Raw genomic sequence first — 19706 nt, 5'->3', positions numbered from 1 at the left:
CTTCTGTCTTTATTTGTGCGTCTGTATTCTTTTTACGGTTCCTCCCCTTTGTCTACTCCATCGTGTGTGTTTTTCTCTTTCTTTGTCTTTTTTTTCTTCTCATTTCTGGTCTCCACACCCCATGTTCTCTCCACCCCCTTCAAAGTCCATAAGCAGCCTCAATTTGGACATTTAATTTCAACCCCATCAAATTATTATCTTTCTTACAACAACCTGGGACTCTACGAGCTCTTTCTACCCCACACCGCCTCTGGAAACAGGTGCATCTCTTTCTCCGTATAATGTGATGCCCCCTCCCAGACTGGGGGAGGTGAGGCCGGCTCAGCGGCCTCATGCCCCTTCTCAGCAGAGCCTTGTGCGATCATTTGGTTATGAGCCAAGGAGAGAGAAAGAGCTGCCGAGAATTGAGCTTGCTGGTAAATATGGGGGCTGCTGAGATGAAAAGGTTTTTGGGGTTATTATTGCACCCTTTCCTCTCCCTCCCCCTTCCTGCCGCTGCTGTCTTCTGGGGAAGGAAGCTGGTGGGGAGCTGAGGTATTGGCCACAGCTGCTGCAGCTTATGAAATTCTGCTTCTACATCTACAGCAAGGGTGGGAGTGGGGGCAGGTGAGCTCTGCAGGGAAGGGGAGGAGGGCAGGGGCGCCAAGCCCCTTGCCTGTGCTGTGTGGGAACGGCATGGACCCTTCCTTCCTGCTACTTCCAATACCGTGCAGCACCTCTCTATGCAGCCTGTTTCCGCCGTAACTTCTCACCCCTGCTGTAACCCTCTGCTCCTTTCTGTTTCAACTCTTCCGGGCAAAAGCCTGGAGAGCCAGCTCTCAGAGACCTGAGCCTGACTGTGCTCCTTTGTCCTCTGTCGCACACACCCTTTCTCTAGTTCCTGCCTTACCACTCCAGTCCCGTCTGCAGGAGAAGCTGGGTGGTAGAGGGGAGGGAGCTGCTGCTTTGAGCCCTGGGAGAGAGCAGGGCTGGGGCTACCTGTTCCTCCAAGGGGATGGGGAGGGTGCAGGCACATCGGCTCCTAGACCAGGACACAGGATGCTCTCTCTTTCTATGTGTTCTCTACCCTTCTCTCCCCTCCCCAACTACCTGCCTCTCTCTGACTTTTTCTCCTGTTCATCCTTTCTCTGTTCCTGTTTTCCCCTTTTTTATCATCAGTTCCTTTTCCCTTTTTTCTCTGTTTTTTACTTCCATGTTACTAAGAGTAGAAGTAAGTAAGGGGGCTTGAGGAAAGGGGTTGAGAGGGAAAGAAAAGGACACAGGGTTTTTTTTTTCCACTTCCCCTTTGGAGGTGTGGGGATGAGGAATATCGCCCATTTTTCTCTTTCTGGGGATTGAAGCATCTCTCCACCCTCAGCCCTTCAGATTTTCTCAGCAATGATGTCTAAAACAGGGATTCCTAACCTTGAAAAACAGTCTCTATTTTTATTTGTTTCTTTATGATTTTGTAGATGAGCGAAAACCTTGCCATCCTTACAAAGTCAGTTCCCTGTGTGATATGTTTCCGTTAGAATGTTTAAGATGATCACTTTTGAGAATTTCATAACCCTGTTGAGATGATTGGAGTCTGGGGTGTTGTAACGAGGCAGGAAGTCACTGATTTTTAGTGTCCAGCTAAGCCAATTGGATCCTTATTTCTGTGTGAATTTGTTGCAGCCTTTCAGCATGGGAGTAAAAACTTTCTTCCTGGGGGACTCCCGTTGCCCCATTCCTCAGCCTAGGGGATCACGGGGCAGGTCAAACCCAGATCGGTTCCCAGTTTCCCTTCCTCACCCTAAAAGGCAGCCCAGTCTGCCTGTAGAGGGAGGTGAGGAACAGTGATCTGACCTCTCATCCCCTCCCTTTACTTCAACCCACGCTTCTTTCAGTCATTGAGAATTTGAGGGTTTGGCTCAGAGAAGAGGGTTTCTGGTTTGGATTAAGGAGCTGGGCTAGGAGGGATGGTTGGGGGTGAAATTGCAAGCTTGGATGGAGGAGGTGGGAGAGAGAGAGGGAGGGAGGGAGAGAAGCGGGTACAAGGCTGTCCTCGTGAAAAACTGGGAGACTGGAATGAAATGAGGAAGGATGGGAGATGAGAGGCTTGGAAAAACATGATGTGCAGGGGGCGCATGTGCCATGTGCCAGAACAGATGCGAGGAATGTGGATGCTCACAGAGGGGCCTGCAAGGCCCTCCGAAGCTGCATCTCCTGTGTCCAGGCATATTGTCTTCTTCGCTCTGACGCAGCTGGCTGGAACTTCACTTCTGAAGAGCTCTGGGCAGTGAATCAATGTAGTGTTTACCCTCATGTGTTCTGAGTTAGAACAGTCTTTGCTCTAGACTGGATGACCACCCTGAAAATCTAAGAAATGTTTTCAGTTACTTCGGAAGGCCCTTCTGCACCCCGAATGACTTCTGTTTCCACACTGGCATGGGAGATGGAGGGCCTGCAATCCTGGTGTTCCTCCCTTCAATCCCCGATCCTGCTTCAGGCGGTCCCAGGAAGGGTCTGAGAGGGAAGTGCGCTGGTGGGGGGGGCGGGGGTTGGCCATACAGGGGCCCCATTGGCCGCAGATAGGGGTGCACTAATGTTCATTAGAGATTCAGAACTGAATAGCTATTGCTATCACCTCCAAAGAAGGGATGGGGCAAACAGCTCCAATTTTGCCCCCAAGGAAATGGCAGGTTTGTGTGTGTATGAGAGTTGGAGGGATGTGTTAATTTGAGTATAACTCTCTGAATATATGTTTTTGCTCATCTGAAGGTGTTAAATTCCATGGCGTCCAACTTCAGTCACTCTAACGGCGGGGAAGCAATGGCCTAGGTAATTCCAGGCAGCAGATAACCCCCAAACCATTTATGAATATGATTGAAATGTGCTTTGGACTGTGCTAGGGATGGGCTTTGGAAGGTGCCTTGTGGGCCAAGAGGAGGAAGTCATTAATCGCAGCAAAGGAAAGCTGCTCTTAGCTCTGAACCAGGACAGCCATACAGATCAGAGGCAGAAAATGGCAGGCACTGAGTCTGTTCAGGTGGAAAGGCAAGGAGGCCAGTAAGGGCCTCAGGGGCAGCATGCTAGTGCAAGGCTAGTAAGCATGTGGGAAGGTCAAGGGCACAGAGAGTGGCAGGATAAAGTGTGGATTGAGAGAGGTTAGGAAGCAATAGAAGCTCACAACTGACCTTGCTCTGGGGCCAAAGCACCAGGCTAGGAACAGCCCGGGCACTGGAAAAAAATCATTAGGTGAGAGTTCTATCAGGCTTTGTCTTTCACAGGCTGTGTGATATTGGTTAAGTTAATTTTCCCTTCTAGGTGTCAGATTCCTGAGAAGAGTCAGCTGAAATGTTGAATAATTATTTCATTTTTCACTAAATATGATTTCTTATAATCATAACAGAAAGTTGATAAAAGAAAAAAGTGGAAAAAGCATAATCCTATCACGTTAATACAATACATATTTCTATGTTTGTGCGCTTGATCAGATTTTTGTCCATAGGAGACAAATTCCTATTTTTACATTGTGTACCATTTTGTATGTTTTCACTTATCATAAAATAGTTCCATAGCACTATGTATTCTTTCTTTTTCTTTTTTGTTTTTGGTAGCCCAGGTGGGATGCAAATAGCACTATGTATTCTTAACAATTATTGTTTAAAATTATTATGAGAGAAACTAAGCCCGTGCGCCACAACTACTGAGCCTGCGAGCCACAACTACTGAAGCCCACATGCCGCAACTACTGAATCCCGTGCACCTAGAGCCCGTGCTCTGCAACAAGAGAAACCAGCACAATGAGAAGCCCGCGCGCTGCAACAAAGAGTAGCCCCCACTCGCCGCAACTAGGGAAAGCCCGCATGCAGCAACGAAGACCCAACTCAGCCAAAAATAAATAAATTAATTAAAAATAAATAAATAAAAATAAAATGATTATGAATGTATTACATATGAATTCTATCAGGACCTGGGGTCTGGAAGGCCCCTTTCTACCTCTCTGGCTGCTTCAACTCAGCTTCGTACCTTCGAACTAGTGGTGGTTCCCGTGTTCCACCCTCAACACTTGTTCTCATCTGTTTCCTCCTCCTGAGAGAGCTCAAGCACTCTCATAATTTCAACCATTACTTATGACAAGGCTCGTGAGCCCCAGACCTATAAGTCTGGGCCTCAACTGTTTCTCTGTCCCCTCTGTGTCCACGTGCCTCCTGCTGCCTCCTCCTGAGTACCCTGGAGGCTTCTCAAAGCAAAGAGCTCTACGGGTGGAGTACATGTCGTCCCTGCCTTCTGACTTCACAGTCCAGGACACAGCTGGTGCTGGAGGATGGTCATCACACACTGACTTTCTGAAAGATGGACAGTGAACAGGATGTGAACATAATTTAACGAATGACATGATATGACATTGAGGTGGGTTGGATTTGTCTCCATCATCACCAGCAAGTGTGAAACTCACCAAGAACACCAGCGTGGTTTGCAAGACCCTCACTGCCTGGACTGTCTGGCCCCAGCTCCAGTCCTCCTTCCTGCCCTGCTGCTTTCTGCATGGGACTGTCTCGGTCTCAATACCCTTATCAGTGATGCTGTCCCAGCAGTGAGGTTGCACATTATGTCCCTTGAAGCACCAGAAAATGTTGGTTTCTGAGTTTGGGTCTCCAAAAATGGCTCCTAAATCCTTAGTGCCCTGGTGGTGTCTCAGGCCTGGGAGGGAAGCACAGAGGACAGAGGTGGGTATTGGAGGGAGACAATGGAGAGCTCCCCTAGGAGAGCAGGGGAAACACTGGGATGGAGAGAGGAGAGGCTTTCTAGAGGATGAGAGGATGGGAAGAAACTAAGTCGAAACTGAGTCCCAGAAGAAAGAGGAGAGCGGAAATAGAAAAGTGGGTGTATAAAAGGAGAGGAAAAGAAAAGAGTAAAAAGAAAGGTGAGAAGGATGAGATACGGTGGAGAGCGAAGGAAAGGCACCACATGAGGGAGGGGCACATGAGTTGTGTCCAGCACCTCCTGGACACCATCGCCATAAAAGAAAGTTGATGAGAGTCTTGATGGGGACAACTTCACCAAATGTCCTGTCTGTGGAATGGGGCGGGGGAGGGGTATGTGTATCCAAGACGATGTCAGAAAGATGATGGGTCTTGTCACCAGTTCAAGGAAGTTGAGACCAGACAGGAAATAGGGCTGGTATGAGGGAGGCTCTGGCCTGAGCAGGGGTAGGGTGAACCCTGGGCAGAGTCAGAAGGATCAATGTTGAACAAGATACCCACAGAGCAAAGTAGAGCTTTCCATGCAATGAATGCATTGACACCTCACAACTCTGAGAGGAGACCAAGCCCCTTGTGAATTGCCTGAGGTGTCGCAGTTGATTATAGAGTCAGGCCTGGAACCCAGGTCTGTCTTCCCCAGAACTTCATGCTGTGTTTTGTTCCCAGAGCTTCTGGTTGTGCCCTCCCCAGTCCTGGGATGCCTACTTAGGGCAAGATTGGCCATGATCAAGGGGAGGCCGGGCAATTAGGGGGCCTGGGAGCCTGCTGTAAGTTGACCAAGAGAGCATGAAACCACCAAAAAAGACAGGAGGCACCGGGAGAGGGGTGGGGGAGACAGGAGAGGGGATGGTAAGAACAGACAAGAGAGTCAGGGGCCAGGACTCAGTTCTGAGGATAGCCAGGGAGGGTACTTGCCTCTAGCGGTCAGGCAGCCTGATGTGATTTGGGGGTTTGTGCTGCCCCCTGGTAGCCATTAGGGGAACAGCAGTGAGGACGGCCCTCATCAGACACGCTGGTATGACCTCCACCCTACTTCGCCGAATGTCTTGCTGTCCCAAACGTTCCTGCAGAACGCACACTGGTGAAATCAGAGGCTCTGGAAACCTCAATCCCTTAAGCTTCTTGGCTTGGATTGTTAGCGGATGTGCTCTCTTCCCCAGGGAAGGGACAAGATGGATCCTCGCGTCATCTGCCTGGAATATCAAGGAATCCAACACTTTTTAACACAGAGTAAGCATTTCATGAACTATTTCATTCAATCATTATGAAGTCTCTATTAAGTGGTCAATATTATTCCTATTATTCCCAGTTAAGGAAACAACCTCAGTGGGAGGAAGTTACTTTGCTGAGGCCTTGCAGCCCTAGAGTTTGACCCTAGGCCCCATGACTCTTGAGTCCACTGCTCTTTCACTGCACTGGCTCTCCTCTCATAATCCTGGTTTCTCACCCCCCACAATCTTTCTGTTGCTTGGAGAGGTGCTTGGACCAAAAGGGAATGGGGTGGGAGCAGGAGCTCTCCTGTGGGCTCACAGATGTCATGTAAAGGATGCTTGGGACCAGCACAGTGTCTCAGCTGTGTCCTACTCCGAGTGCCTGGGGCAATTGCAGCTTCATTCATTCATTCATTCATTCAGTATTTCTGAACATCTCCTGGGCAGGAGGGCCAGGAACATGGGAACTGGGACACAGCAACGAACATAGTCCCTGTCTTAGCAATCTGGTGGGTGCAACTGACCAAACGTTTATACTGTAAGTGTTAACAGATGTCATTACAAATTGCCAAAGGTGAGAGAAATTAGGGAGGGAACTAATTTCTCCCAGAGGAGGGGACGTTTTAGCACCGATTTAAGGATGTGTTAGTCAAGCAGACAAGAGGGAGGGGCAGTCTAGGTGGAAACGAGGAGCAGGTAAAGGCCAGGCAGAGGAGGAGAGCTCCTGAGGAGTTTAATGACCCTCCTGCAGTTTTGTGTAACTGAAGCACACGCTGTTGTGTGCCTGGGTCTGGTTACGATGCAGGAGACAAGGCTAAAGGTAAAGAAGAGAGATGCCGGTAGGATGTGAGGGGCTTTCCTTGGTGAAAGTAAACGATATAAGCTTTATTTCGCAAGCCTAGGGAGTCCACAGAGTTTTAAGCTGCTGACCATGATTAGACCTGTTTTTTGGCAAGGTGCCTCAGGAGGCCGGACTACCACCTAGGAGGCTACACACTAGTCCTGGCAGGAAAATCCGCCCAGAAGCCCCTGGCCCGAGGCATCAGAGCAACGTGAATTCGTTGCTTGACCGGGTCGCGTCCCAGAGAAAGGAAGAACGGGGATTTGGGGTTTTAGGCCTGGCCTGCGCCTGGCGGAGGCAGACAGATGCCCGGAAGGTGGCGCGAACTGGGGGAGGTAGCTCAGGGAGGCGTGAGAACCCGCTAGCGCCCGAGGCGTGAACAGGCACGTCCGAGATGCACGGAGAGAGCGCCCGCCCAGCGTGGGGCCCGCTCGCCCGGAGCCACCCGCCACGAATTTATGGCCCAAAACCGGATGCAGCTGTGCGCAGCTGGGTAGGCAAATGTATGCAAATTAACACTGCCCGGACCCGGGTTTGGTCGCCAGCAGCGTCCATGGGGGGGGGAGGGGCGCAGCCTTGTGAGTGCTCTTCCGCTCTCTAAAGGAATTCAGAGAGGGTGTGTGCCGGCTGCATCTTCCCTGCCCTGACGGTCCCCCCTCGGGACCGTGACAATCTGTTGTGACGAACGTGGCGTCCCCTCCCTGTCCCCAACGACCTTGTGCCCCCCCCACCCCTAGGGCGTGGGCAGAGGGACCGTCCCCGGAGGCGACGCTACCAGAGCATCCTTGCTGGAGAGAGCTTCCTTAGTGCGGAAGCAGCCGCGGGGCAGGGGCTGATAATCCCACACCCGCCCCAGCCTCCTAAATGTTGCTGTCCTCAACGCCTGGGAAGGGGAAGGTCGGAAGGCATGTTTCCTTTCATCCTTTCATTGCGATGTCCTCCCAACCGCTTCTAGAGAAGTCCTTCCAGAAGTCTAACCACGGTCACACGTGCTACTGTTTCTGTCTTATCTTTCCTGTGATTTGGTAAGAAAACTATTCCCGAAGTCCCAGTTGTTGAGTTTTTACGGTGTGGAAATGGGATGAAGGATTGCTGGGAACAGCCGCTCTTCCCACAGCAGCCACATGGGGTCTTCCTTGCGCTAAGAATGGGAAATCCAGCGCAAGACCAGAGCGCTGGGAGGCTGGGGCGCCTGGCGCAGTGTCTTCTCTGCGGCCCCGGAGCACTCAGACCCGCAGGCGTCCGACCAGCCCCGCCCTACCCCGGTGGCTTCACTCGGCTGAAGATAACCTCCAGCTCTCTCACCTCGAGCTCCAGACTGGAGATGGGCACTCTTGGATCTCCCGCTCCTTCCTCTAAGCCTAAGGAGCAGCGGAGGGCTGCAAGCGAGTCGAGGCGAGGAACTCGGGCCGGACACAGAGTAGGCGCTCAATAAATGCTTTCGAGATGAACGAAAGAACGTGGCGGTGTCCTGTTCAGAAGCTGGCGGAGGGACCCTCACAAAACACGAGGGCGCCACAGAGGCAGCGCAACTCCCTACCGGGGAAACTGAGGCCATCTATGGACCCTGGCGAGTGGGACTTGGATATCAGTACAGCTGGGGAGGTCCTGTACTGAGAGGGGATATTAGAAGGGAGGGGCAACCAATCAGAAAACACCTTGGATTACTTTGACCACGAAAGGCAGGAGAAACGAAGATCGCGACGATCGCTAAAGGGAGGCCTTGTCAGGATGGGGAAATAGGATGTGGAAAAGGGGCTGGAGGCTTGGATTGTTTAGCTAAAAGAAGGAAAGTTAAAGCACCCACTTTAACTTGTTAGGTTTAGCTGCAGCAGGAGGAATGGTGGTCAGACACGAGGAAGGACTTCCCTGTTGGAGTCAGACCTGTGCTGTATGGTGTAAGGAGATGATGATACCCCGTACCCAGGGGCTGGAGGCAAGTTACGCGAAATCATGGAAGCCCGTCAGGGGTTGTTGGCATGCGAGAGGTAATATAGTTTAAGAGACACAGTTGGCAGAAGCCTAGGTGGAGGTGGCCAACCTTCCCCGACGGAAGAGGCTGCAGGATCCGAAGGTAGGCGGCGTCCGACCAGGTGCTCTCACTCTGACTACCCACTGGGACAGACTCAGGGTGGTCCTGCGACCCGTCCCCACCTAGGGCTTGCTGGGGGCCCATCCCCAGCCGGATGCGGCGAGCTGTGTCTGGATGAGCTCAGGTTTCGAGTCTCGGACCGCACGCTGGCCGCACAGATCTCCACGAAGGTCTGCACACTGGCTCCCGCTGCACCTCGGCCCCCCGCACCCCCTCCTTTGGCGCGTTCAGAGCACTTCCTTAAATGTCCTCTCTGTACCCTTGGGAAAGGGCTCCTTCGGGAAGCTTGCCTTGCTAGCGCCAGCCGGGCCGGTATTCCGCTTCGCACTCTAGTTTGCCTTGTGACCCTTCATCTGCGAACAGTGACCACACCTTGATAAGCACATAGTAGGGACATCAAATATAGCCTTGGGGTGGAGGCCTGGTTTTAAAATTTTGTTCTTACTAACTGTGTGACCTCGGTTTGAAGCCTCCATTTCCCCATCTGTGAAATGGCGATGTACCCCCTGTCTTGTTCACCTTCCAGGCGGTTGGAAAGAAGAATGGATGAGAAAGTATTATTTTACGTAAATTGTGAGCTATGCGAGTTCAAGCCAGAACTGGCTGTCTCAGATCTAGGATCCAATATTCTAGGGCAGGACCCCAGTTCCCTGAGGGATTCTGGGTGTAACCCAGCGGGCGCGGCCCCAGAAACCAGAGATGGGAGACCCCACTGTGGGAGCCGCGAGTCCGGGCCTCCGGGACAGACCCCCAGCAGAGGGCGCCCCGGCCCGCGCGGCCACCTCAATACTGTCCTCTCCAGATACGGCCTGCCTCCCGTGCGCCCTCTGCTGGCGACTGGGGGCACCGCCGCGCGGCCCCTCCCCTGTGCCCACCCATTGGGCGGGTTTCTGCTTGTCTCTGTTCTCATGGCCACGCCCCCTGCTGAAGCCGGACTGAACTCAGAAGTTCGACCCTCCAGCCAGGCCTGGCTCTAAATCCCCCTGTTCCCCAGCTCTGTGGAGGAGGGTCCGGTTCATCCCCACCCCTCAGCCCAGGTTTCCTGCCCATCTCCGCTCCCACGCTGGTCCGATGGCTGTGGGTGGTGAGGAAAATCGCCGCAGCTCGAGGCTTAAGAGTATCTATATCCAGACTCATGGAGGCTTGAAATCTAACCTGCCTGCTCCCAGCTCCCGGGCCACTGCCTGGTCCTAACCGGCCAGACCTTCGAGATCTCTCAGCGGGGACATGCTTCAGCCTTCTAACTGGACCCCCCTGCCTACCGTCTCTCCTCTGCACCTTCCATTTTCTCTTTCCAAAACACAAATCAGGGCAGGTCACTCTCCTAGCTCCCCACTGCCTGCAAGAAAAGGCCCAGACTCCTGCTCAAGCCACCTCCATCCTTGATGCTCTGGCCTCCAGTCTTACCATAGGTTGCCTCCTTGCCTCCCTACTCATAACTCTCCAAGCACATATTGGTCTTCCATGTCTTTGCACATACTTTCCATCTACACTTGGCAAATTCCTACTCATTCCTCAAGGCCCAGTTCAAATGTCCCCTCTTTGGATTGTTTTTCTCCGATACCCCCAGGTGGGAAGTTTCTGTGCTCCTGTGGATTTTATAGACACCTCTTTTTTATGGCACTTATGGGGGGGAATTATCTATTTACAAGCCTGTTTTCCCCCCAACAGGAACTTGAGCTCCTCTAGGGCAAGGTTTGGTTATTTGTCCTCGCACATACTGGCAGTCTAATATAGGTCCGAACTTACAGTGAACGGCTGACCCGTAGCTCAGCCCCAGACATGGAGAATCCCTGTCTTGTGTCTGCCCCGCTGCCTGAATGTAGCAGAGGTACCCTGCCTGTTTAAAGACTGGCTGGGTATGCCAATCGTCTCCCTCCCTCAGCCCTGGGGCTGGATTCTGCCTCCCTTCCCAGCCCCTAGGAGATCAGCTGTCCCCCTTTTCTCTCTGTTATTTGCTCCCCTCCCTATTGGGAGGGGTGTGGTGCAGACCCTGCAGGTTCTAGAAACTCAATTCTAAGTCCTGTGCAGAGATTTATTTCTCAAGAGCCCAGAAACAGACGATAGGGGGAGGCTTCTCCCCTCTGCAGAGTCCTGGAGACACCCCACTGATTCTTGGACCCCACCCCAAGTCAGCCCCCTCCCCACCCCAGGACTCACCTGGTCCTTGCTTGTTTAGCCTGGGGCTTGGGGGCAAAATCATAAATTTGTGAGACAAGAGGCGAGATAAAGATCATTTGTTGAAAATGGTGTCACCAGTCATGTGCTGGAAAGAACACATCCAAGATTTCCCCAAAGCTGGGTGTTCAGCTACCCACCCCCAATTCCCGGTTATGGTTTCCTCTCCTCCCCGCAAAAAATGTGCTCCCCCCCACCCCATCAGCTCCTTCCAGGGCTTGAAGTTGCCTGGTCAGTTTGTTTCAGCCCTTCCCATCTACATTCTCAGAAAGCCCTCAGGCTCTCTTCTCTTCCACCTTGGGAGGGTCTCAGGATGGAGATGTCCCATCCCCCATCCTTCCTTACTCCCGTTAATGATCACATTTCTGAGAGAGCCTGGAGGGGAGATTCCCAAACTCCTAGTTGCAGAGTTTCAGGTTGAGGATGAACAGATAAATAATGGCTTGCCAAATTAATTAATTATTTTATTAGCCTGAGTAATTATTAATCAGGTCATTAATCACCCAGCTGTGCACTATGAATAGTAATTGTGCGGTGGTGGTGGGAGCAGCAGTGGAGCAGGTTATGGCTCTAAGGTCTGGCAGTGTCTGGACCTTCTACTGGTCCTAGGAAGATTTGGGAAGGTTTATAAGGCCCCATCATTCCCCCCACCCTCAGACTCATGCTTAGAGATTAGGAACCGAATGGGGTCTACCTGGATGCCTTTCCAAGGGCAGGTACCAACTTCATCCTTCTCTTCCTGATTTCCAGAGTTCAGATGGATGCAGGACTTGGCTGCTGGGGATATGCACACAGAGGTGAAAGGAAAATGAAGACAACTTGCACTTATGAGTGTGTGTGTGTGTGTGTGTGTGTGTGTGTGTGTGTGTGTGGAGGGGGGACAGGGTGAAAAGAGAGAGGGACCTGGTGTGGAGAGACAGAGAAACAGAGGCAAGTCCTAAATGTGCCAGATGTCCCCACAATCTCAGTCTGACTGGTCAGTTGATATAGAAGAACGATGCTGGGATGGACTCAGAGTTTTGCCTTTGAACCTGATGCTTTGGAACGGGGTGGATGCCACCGGAGAGGAGGAGAAGTAGAGGAGGTAGAGACCAGAGGAGGGAGGAAGGGAAGGTGAGACAGTCAGGAGAAGGGAGGAGGGAGGCAGGGAAGGTGAATGGCTGATTCTTTACCTTTGGCTCTGGAACTCTGCTGGCTCCAGCAGTCCGTGTTTTGTTCTTGCCGGGGTGTCTGCTGATTCCTTTTGTACCTTCCTTTCCATACCACCCACCCTACTCAGGACCTTGTGTCTCCTGAGGTTTGGAGTAGGCCTCAGCTTCTGAATCTTTCCTCTTGGCTACTTCCTGGGACTCTGCCCACTGCCCTGTGGGGTTGGAGGGAAGGGAGATGTGAGGACAAACAGAAAAGGTGAAGTGGTGGCGGATGACTCTTGCCCTTGACACCAGGAAATCATTCTGTAAATCTCACCTCCATCCTTCTTGCTCCATCATCTCACATCCTTGTGTGGTGCCCCATCAGGTAGCAGTAAGCTTTTGTCCCTCGTGCTGTCCCTTCTCTGGGCCTCCTTCTCCCTGGGCCAGGTGCTCTCGGGTCCCCTTCCCATCATGGCTCACTTGGGAAGGGGTCAGTGATCATGTTTTTAGCTACCCCAGGCCCCTCCGTCATTGTCCATTTCACCTTCTGTTTATGGTGAATTTCACTCTTTATTTGCCATAGTCCTGCTTTGTTTATGACCTGCTTAGGGTCAGTTTCCGTTCTGTATCTCCAGTTTCTCTCCCATGCACTGTGTTTATTCCTGTTCTTGACGCCCACCCTCTTTGTAGGCCCTTCCTCAAGACCCTCCTCTGAATGGGGTGAGGCGGGGGCTCTCGCAGGCCCAGCTCCACCTGTTTGGGGCTCAGGCTGCTGTGAGGATATGAACCCCACACTCTTGAGGCCCCGGCCCCGGGGAGGGCCTGCCTGCGGGGCATCCCTGTTCAGTGTATCCTCTTAGCAGAGCCGTGGGGGCAGGGCAGGAGGTCAGGCGCAGGGGCAGCTTCTGACAAGACAGAGCCTGTCCTGAGATAAACACAAACACAGGGCCTGGAACCCAGCCTCTTGTTTGGAATTCTTGACAGCTGGGATGGTGGTGGGGTGGGGAGGGGCTAGTTGGCGGGAAAGGAATTGGAGGGGGGAGAGCAGACCTCCTGGAGGGTCTGGGGATGCAGACAAAAGGGACTGCGGCCCTGCAGCCCTTGACATTGCTCAAGGATTCGTTGCTGATGACTTTGAGGAAAGGTCTAGCACCTAGAGTCCCCGAAGGTTGACCTCCCTTCTTATGAAATTGCCCAGTGGTGGGCATGGGTGGGTGAGCAGAGGATGGGGAGATCCGTGGATTCGCAGTGCCTGGGGGCCAGGAAGGGAAATGCAGCGCAATCAGCCGAGGTTACAAGTTTTTCCTCTTGTCCGACTTCCTCGTTTCCCTCGGTAGGGGACTGGGGGCGTGGTGAGGGGGGAGGGAGAGTGGAGGAGGCCAAGTTCCTGGCTCTTCTCTCCCAACCCTCCCAGGGAGTTGTTCATCTTCAGCCAGGTTCTGAGCGTTATCTGGAAGACACTCCAGGGAACCAGCTCCAGCTCTGCCGGTGTCTTTATCTTGTCTGCAGACAGACTGAATTAACCTCTTCCCATCCTTGGAGAGTGCGCGAGGGCGTCCTCCTCCCAACCCTAGTGCCCGCCTTTCCTAGCGTCTCTGGGGGCATCATACATCCCTCCCAATCCATGTCCCCCCCCCCACCGGCCCTGTCTTTGTCAGGTGGGCACGTCGCTGGAAAGGAGCTGTCTTACATTTTCTCTCATTCCCTTCCCCTAAACCCTCTCTCCCTGCATCACTGGGAAGCCCTTCTAGAAGACTTTCCTTCCTCCCTCCTCTTCCATTCAGTTTCATCTACCCAAATTTTCCCTAGAACACAGACGTTCTAGTCCTTGACTCGTACTGCGAAACCTCTCTGAGCCCTATTGCTCTTGGTCCTTTTCTGGGTTCCACAGATGTTTTCCCTGATACTTGGAGCACTGGGGAGAACCTCTGCACCTCCCTGGCTCTTCTTTCGTTCCTAAGCCTCAGGTTTCTAGGCCCCAGACGGGAGAGGAGGCTGCAGTTCTGCCCACTGCCAGCAGAGGGCAAGGGCAACACACCCAAGCCCAGGCAGAGGGTGTGGAGGCTGAAGGGTCTGGGGTGGGGCCCGCCGCGGTGAGAGGTGGGACAGAGGCAGCTTGTAGCATAGGGACTGGCTTGAGGGTAGAATTAGTGGAAAATTTCTAGGACCACTAAATGGCGTGGGAATCTCTAGTTCTTTGCCTTATTTACAAATTCTGTAATAGCTAATAATAGCTACAATTTGGGGCAGACACTTCATATATAATATGTCAAATTCTCAAAATAACCGTGAGGTACTATTATTTTCATTTTACATAATGGTAAACTGAGGCTGGGGAAGGTTAAATCATGTTAAATCATGTGCCCAAGATCACACAGGGAGGAACTGGCAGAGCTGGGATTCGGTCCCGGGATTCGGTCCCTGTGGGGTGGCCCGTGCCTGGGAGTCTGCATCCTCCCCCCAGACACTCAGTAAGGAGCTTGGAAGGGGCCCTTGTGGCGCCCACCCAGTCCCCTCCTTCCGGCGCCCAGCAGGGTTCAAAGGAGGGGTTGGGAGGCTGGGCGGGGCGGGGGGGGGACCCCTGCCCCCACGAGCCTCCCTCAGCCTGGCCAGATGCCTTTGGGGCCTGGAGACAAGGGCTGGAGAATGGGGCTGCCATAAACAGTGTCCGGCAGCACCGCAAGGCTGTAAAACCAGCCCGCAGAGGCTGGAATGTGGAGGGATCCAGGAAGGATTTTCCGGCCTGGTCTGACCTGATAGCATCTTTGGGGCCCTGGGGTCAAAGCGGAGCCCGCCTCCCTCCCCTCCCTCTCCCGGCCATCCTGCTGCTCTTTCCTTTCCCCTCCCCGCCTCCTCTCCTACGTTTCTGTAGCTGTGTCCATGTGTCTTTACCTCGACTTGCTCCTTCTCAGCTCCTTCCTCTGAGGGGTGGTTCAACCTCTGTGTGAGCCTGTTGGCTGTGTAACCATGTGACTCCTTTGCCTTGATCCCACATCTGTAAAATCGGGAATCACGCTAGTGCCTATCTCAGAAACTAGATGAGGTAATACCTGTAAAGCTCTTAGGACAGTGCCTGGCTCATATGAAGTGTTATCTAATTGTCTGTTAATATAATAAATATTAGTGTGTCTGGTATTTATTTCTGTTTCCTATTTCTGTTCCCTGCCGAGGGATCCGAATTAGCCAGTGGGTTTTCTTGTCCTCATCTTTTCTCACAGCCTTCACCTGGATCCTGGAATGGAAGCAACTGAGGGGGAGTTGACTCTAAAGGAAGGGTGCCTGCTGGACGGACGTTCTATCTCCCCTTCCTGCAGGCCCCCAGGGAGGCTCTGCGGGCCAGGCAGCGATACCTTCTCTAGCCAGCAGGGGGCAGCAGACGCTTGACTGTGCTGCCTGGGAAGGGGTGTGCCCAGCTCACCTGGCCCTGCTGAGGGCAGGGGCCAAGGAGGGCCATGAGGAGAGCCCAGAGGTTGTGTGTCTGTGGCACCGCCAGGCTCATTCCAGAGTGTCTCCTTCGTGCCCCTGGTCCTCTGTGTGTGTGTGTGTGAGAGTGAGGTGGGGAGGGCAGTGTCCTGCTCTGTGGTTACCCATGTTGTGACATTGCACAGGGGCAGGTGTATGTTTTTCAATGTACCAGAACCACCGAATCAGAATGTTACAATCAAAAGGGACTCAGAGATTGTGTAATGGTCCAATCCTCTTCTTCAGATGAGGAGGCTTAAGGCACAGAGAGAGCAAGCTGCTGGTTAAGGTTTGCGCAGCAAGTTTGCAGCAGAGCTTTCGGACTCTTACCCCATTGCTATTACTAGTGGGTGTACCAGCGTGATCTAGGTGCACATACAGTCTCATTCAGAAACGGGGCTTCAGAACAAGTGCCTGCTCGGTCCCCAGGCACGGTGGCTGCCTGCAGGAAGTGGTCCTGTCCTCCTCTTCCTGGCTCCCCTTCCAAGAGGTTCTGCCCCAGCCTCTTCCTCATGACCCAGCTGGGTGAAGAAAGCTAGGTTTCTGGACATCAGAGCTCTCGCAATAATAACAGTAAAAATATGTCAAGGGACTTTCCTAGCGGTCCAGTGGTTAAGACATTGCGCTCTCAGTGCAGGGACCACGGGTTCGAATCCTGGTTGGGGAACTAAGATCCTGCATGCCGTACGGTGGCCAAAAAAAGAATTATCGAATAAAAAAATGAAAAAAAATCGTTGAGTAGTTATTGCCACATGCGTCAGGTCATTCAATTACTTAATCCTTCAATAACTTTACAAGGGAAGCACTCTGACTGCTTTCAATCTACATGTGCGGCAACGGAGGCACAGAAAGGTTGAGTGCCTTGCCTGAGATGACACAGCCAGCAGGTAACCAAGCTGTCCCAAGGAAGCTCCAAGCGCTAAGGATAATGTATCATACGATGGTGCGAGCCCAAGTTCTAGTAACCTGACTGCTTACTGAGGGCTCACCATGGGCCAAGCACTGTGCCAAACACTTCTCATTCCAAGTGGGCTCCAGTCCTCATGATGACCCTGCGAAGTAGGTTTTATCATCACTTTGCAGAGGAGGGAATGGAAGCTCAGTCAGTAAGCAGAGGAGCCAGGCCTGTGTGGCTCCATGAAACCCATGCACTTGGCCATCCGCTGGTGCAGTGCTCTCAAACTTTATATCACCTGGGGATCTTGTTAAAATGCAGATTCTCGGGAATTCCCTGGCTGTCCAGTGGTTAGGACCCCACGCTTTCACTGCCGAGGGCCCAGGTTCAATCCCTGGTTGGGGAACAAAAGATCCCACAAGCCACTTGGCACGGCCAAAAAAAAAAAAAAAATGCAGATTCTGGTCCAGTCGGTCTGGGGCCAGGCCTGAGATGCTGCAAGTCTATAAGCTCTTTACAGTGGTGCACAGATCGTATGTCGGTCACTGAGGGTCTATGGCTAGGCCTGGTCCTGGCATGATGGACTTTCTCTGGACCTCACTGTCGCCATCTGAGAAGAAGAGGCTTGTATGAATCTGGATTCTCAGTTCAGGCTCTTTCTCTCCCTCACCACTGCATTATACCATCTCTAAGCACTTGGCATCACCGTCTCTTGGAGTGGTGGTGGAGGTGATCTTAAAGACCTCCTGGTGTGCCCGCTATTTTTTTTTTAAATCAGTCTTTTTTAAAAAAAATTTATTTAATTAATTAATTTAGTTATTTTGGGCTGCGTTGGGTCTTTGTTGATGCACACGGGTTTTCTCTAGTTGCGGCGAGTGGGGGCCACTCTTTGTTGCTGTGCGCGGGCTTCTCATTGCAGTGGCTTCTCTTGTTGCGGAGCACGGGCTCTAGGCACGCAGGCTCCAGTAGTTGTGGCACGTGGGCTCAGTAGTTGTGGCGCACGGGCTCAGTTGCTCCGCGGCATGTGGGATCTTCCCGGACCAGGGCTCAAACCCGTGTCCCCTGCATTGGCAGGTGGATTCTTAGCCACTGCACTACCAGGGAAGCCCAGTATGTTTAAAAATATATTTATTTATTTATTATTTATTTATTTTGGGGTGCATAGGGTCTTTGTTGCTGCACACAGGCTTTCTCTAGTTGCGTTGAGCGGGGCCTACTCTTTGTTGTGGTGCGTGGGCTTCTCACTGCGGTGGCTTCTCTCGTTGCGGAGCATGGGCTCTAGGCACGCGGGCTTCTGTAGTTGTGGCACCTGGGCTCAGTAGCTGTGGCTCGCGGGCTCTAGAGCGCAGGCTCGGTAGTTGTGGCGCACAGGCTTAGTTGCTCCGCGGCGTGTGGGATCTTCCTGGACCAGGGCTCGAACCCATGTCCGCTGCATTGGCAAGTGGATTCTTAACCACTGCGCCACCAGGGAAGTCCCTCCCTGCTTTTTAACAGCTGGGAAAACTAAGGCCCTTGTGGGGGTGGGTTCTTTCTCAAAGTCACAGAGCACATTCATGGCAGATCCTGAACTAGAACCCATATTCCTGCCTCTGTCAGGTGGCCTGTACTCTTCCTGGAAAGGGTCTTGGGTGCTCTAGGAATCCACAGGGAGGCCCAGCCACTGGACACTGGCAGGGCTGGGGGTTCTCTTGCAAGGCTGCGTGATGAGTCCTTGTTACGGGTAATGGCGTCAAAGGGGAAACTGAGGCAGCTGGAAGCAGATTGCCCTCCTTGCATTGGTGCCATCATGTCCGTTTTGCTTTTTCTCTCCTCTCTCCCCATCTCTGTCCCTTGTTGTTTTTGCTGTTGCTAAGCCCTGGGTGTCCCTAAGCTCACCCTATCTCTAGTTGACTCTCTCCCGCCTATTCCCAGCCTGCCATCACGCGGTTACAGGGGTGACTGTGAATGGCTCTGACCAGTTGGCCTGGACCGCCCCACTCTCTGTTTCTCCTGCTCAGTCGGATCTTCCCACGGTCTGTGCCCGCCTGGCCTTCTGCAGCAGGAGACTTTTGGGGTGGACAGACCCCCTGAGGTTGACGGTGCGGGACCTGCCTATCTGAGGGGGGGGGCTAGAACAAGAAGGTGGTCCCCTCCTGGCTGTGGGTGGACCTCCTGCAGAAGCTGGCTGGACAGGGCCGCCGGCACCTCACCCCTGCCCCGAGCGGTGGCATTCAGGTTGGTCTCTCTCTTGGCCTTTGGCTCGGGGGGTGGTGGAGCACGCATAACCCTTGGTCTTTTCATGCCACCAGCCCTGCCTGGTCTCCCGAGCGGCCTCCTGACCTCACGTGTTTAGCTAGAGCATGAGTAGACCAGCTGCTCCCTGCCCCACGTGGGGCTGCCTGAGAAAGGACTGGGGGTCGAGGGAGCTGGTGCCACCTCCCTCCAGGACTTAGACTGGAGGCAAGAGATGCCAGCAGCTTTCCTCCTGGCCTTTTCCCAGGGACTCCAAGGAAGTTCCTGACCCCCAGGTGGAGGCCGGGAGGGGCTAACTGATGGAGTCATTCATTCTACAGATGTCTACTGAACACTTTCCACGTGTTAGGTGCTGGGGTGGACATCAGAGACTCGGGCCCAGCTCAGGTCCTGGTGAAGCAAGAGGCCCTGGACACGGACCAGAGAGAGGGACGGAAGCCCCCATCCATCAGGACTGAGAGGCAAGGCCAGGAAGACCTTTCCTGGAGTCTGCAGCCTGAACAGAAGAGAGAAGCTCTCCCTGCCTGCACGTGTGGGGACCGGTGTGCAGATGGTGACCTGGACAGTTTGCTCGGCCTCTCCGGGCCTCATTTCCCTCCCCTGAAAAATGACAGCCTGAGGCTAAGTCAATGGTTCTCAGGTGCCAACTCAGAATCACCTGTGGGCTGGTTAGAATTCACATTCCTGAGTCCCTCTGACCCAGGAGCTCTGGGTCAGGACCTACGTTGTTCCCCTGAGCTCGCCATGGTTTGATGGCCAGGTGATGGGAGCGGAGCTGGAAGGCGGCGGGGCCTCCCAGGGCCCCTCCTGTCTCCTGCTCTGATCCAGTCGCCGGCCTGCACTTGGGAGGAAGCCACCGTGCCAGGCACTGGGCTGCGTTCATTTAGAGCACAGGCAGGTACTGTTGCTCCCATCTTGGTGAGAGGGGAGTA

This window comes from Monodon monoceros, unplaced genomic scaffold (genome assembly GCF_005190385.1).
Source record: "Monodon monoceros isolate NGI ecotype Baffin Bay Population unplaced genomic scaffold, NGI_Narwhal_1 Super_Scaffold_6, whole genome shotgun sequence".
In the NCBI taxonomy this organism is placed as follows: domain Eukaryota; kingdom Metazoa; phylum Chordata; class Mammalia; order Artiodactyla; family Monodontidae; genus Monodon; species Monodon monoceros.
The sequence above is the reverse complement of the archived record's forward strand: the minus strand, read 5'-3'. Positions refer to the sequence as shown.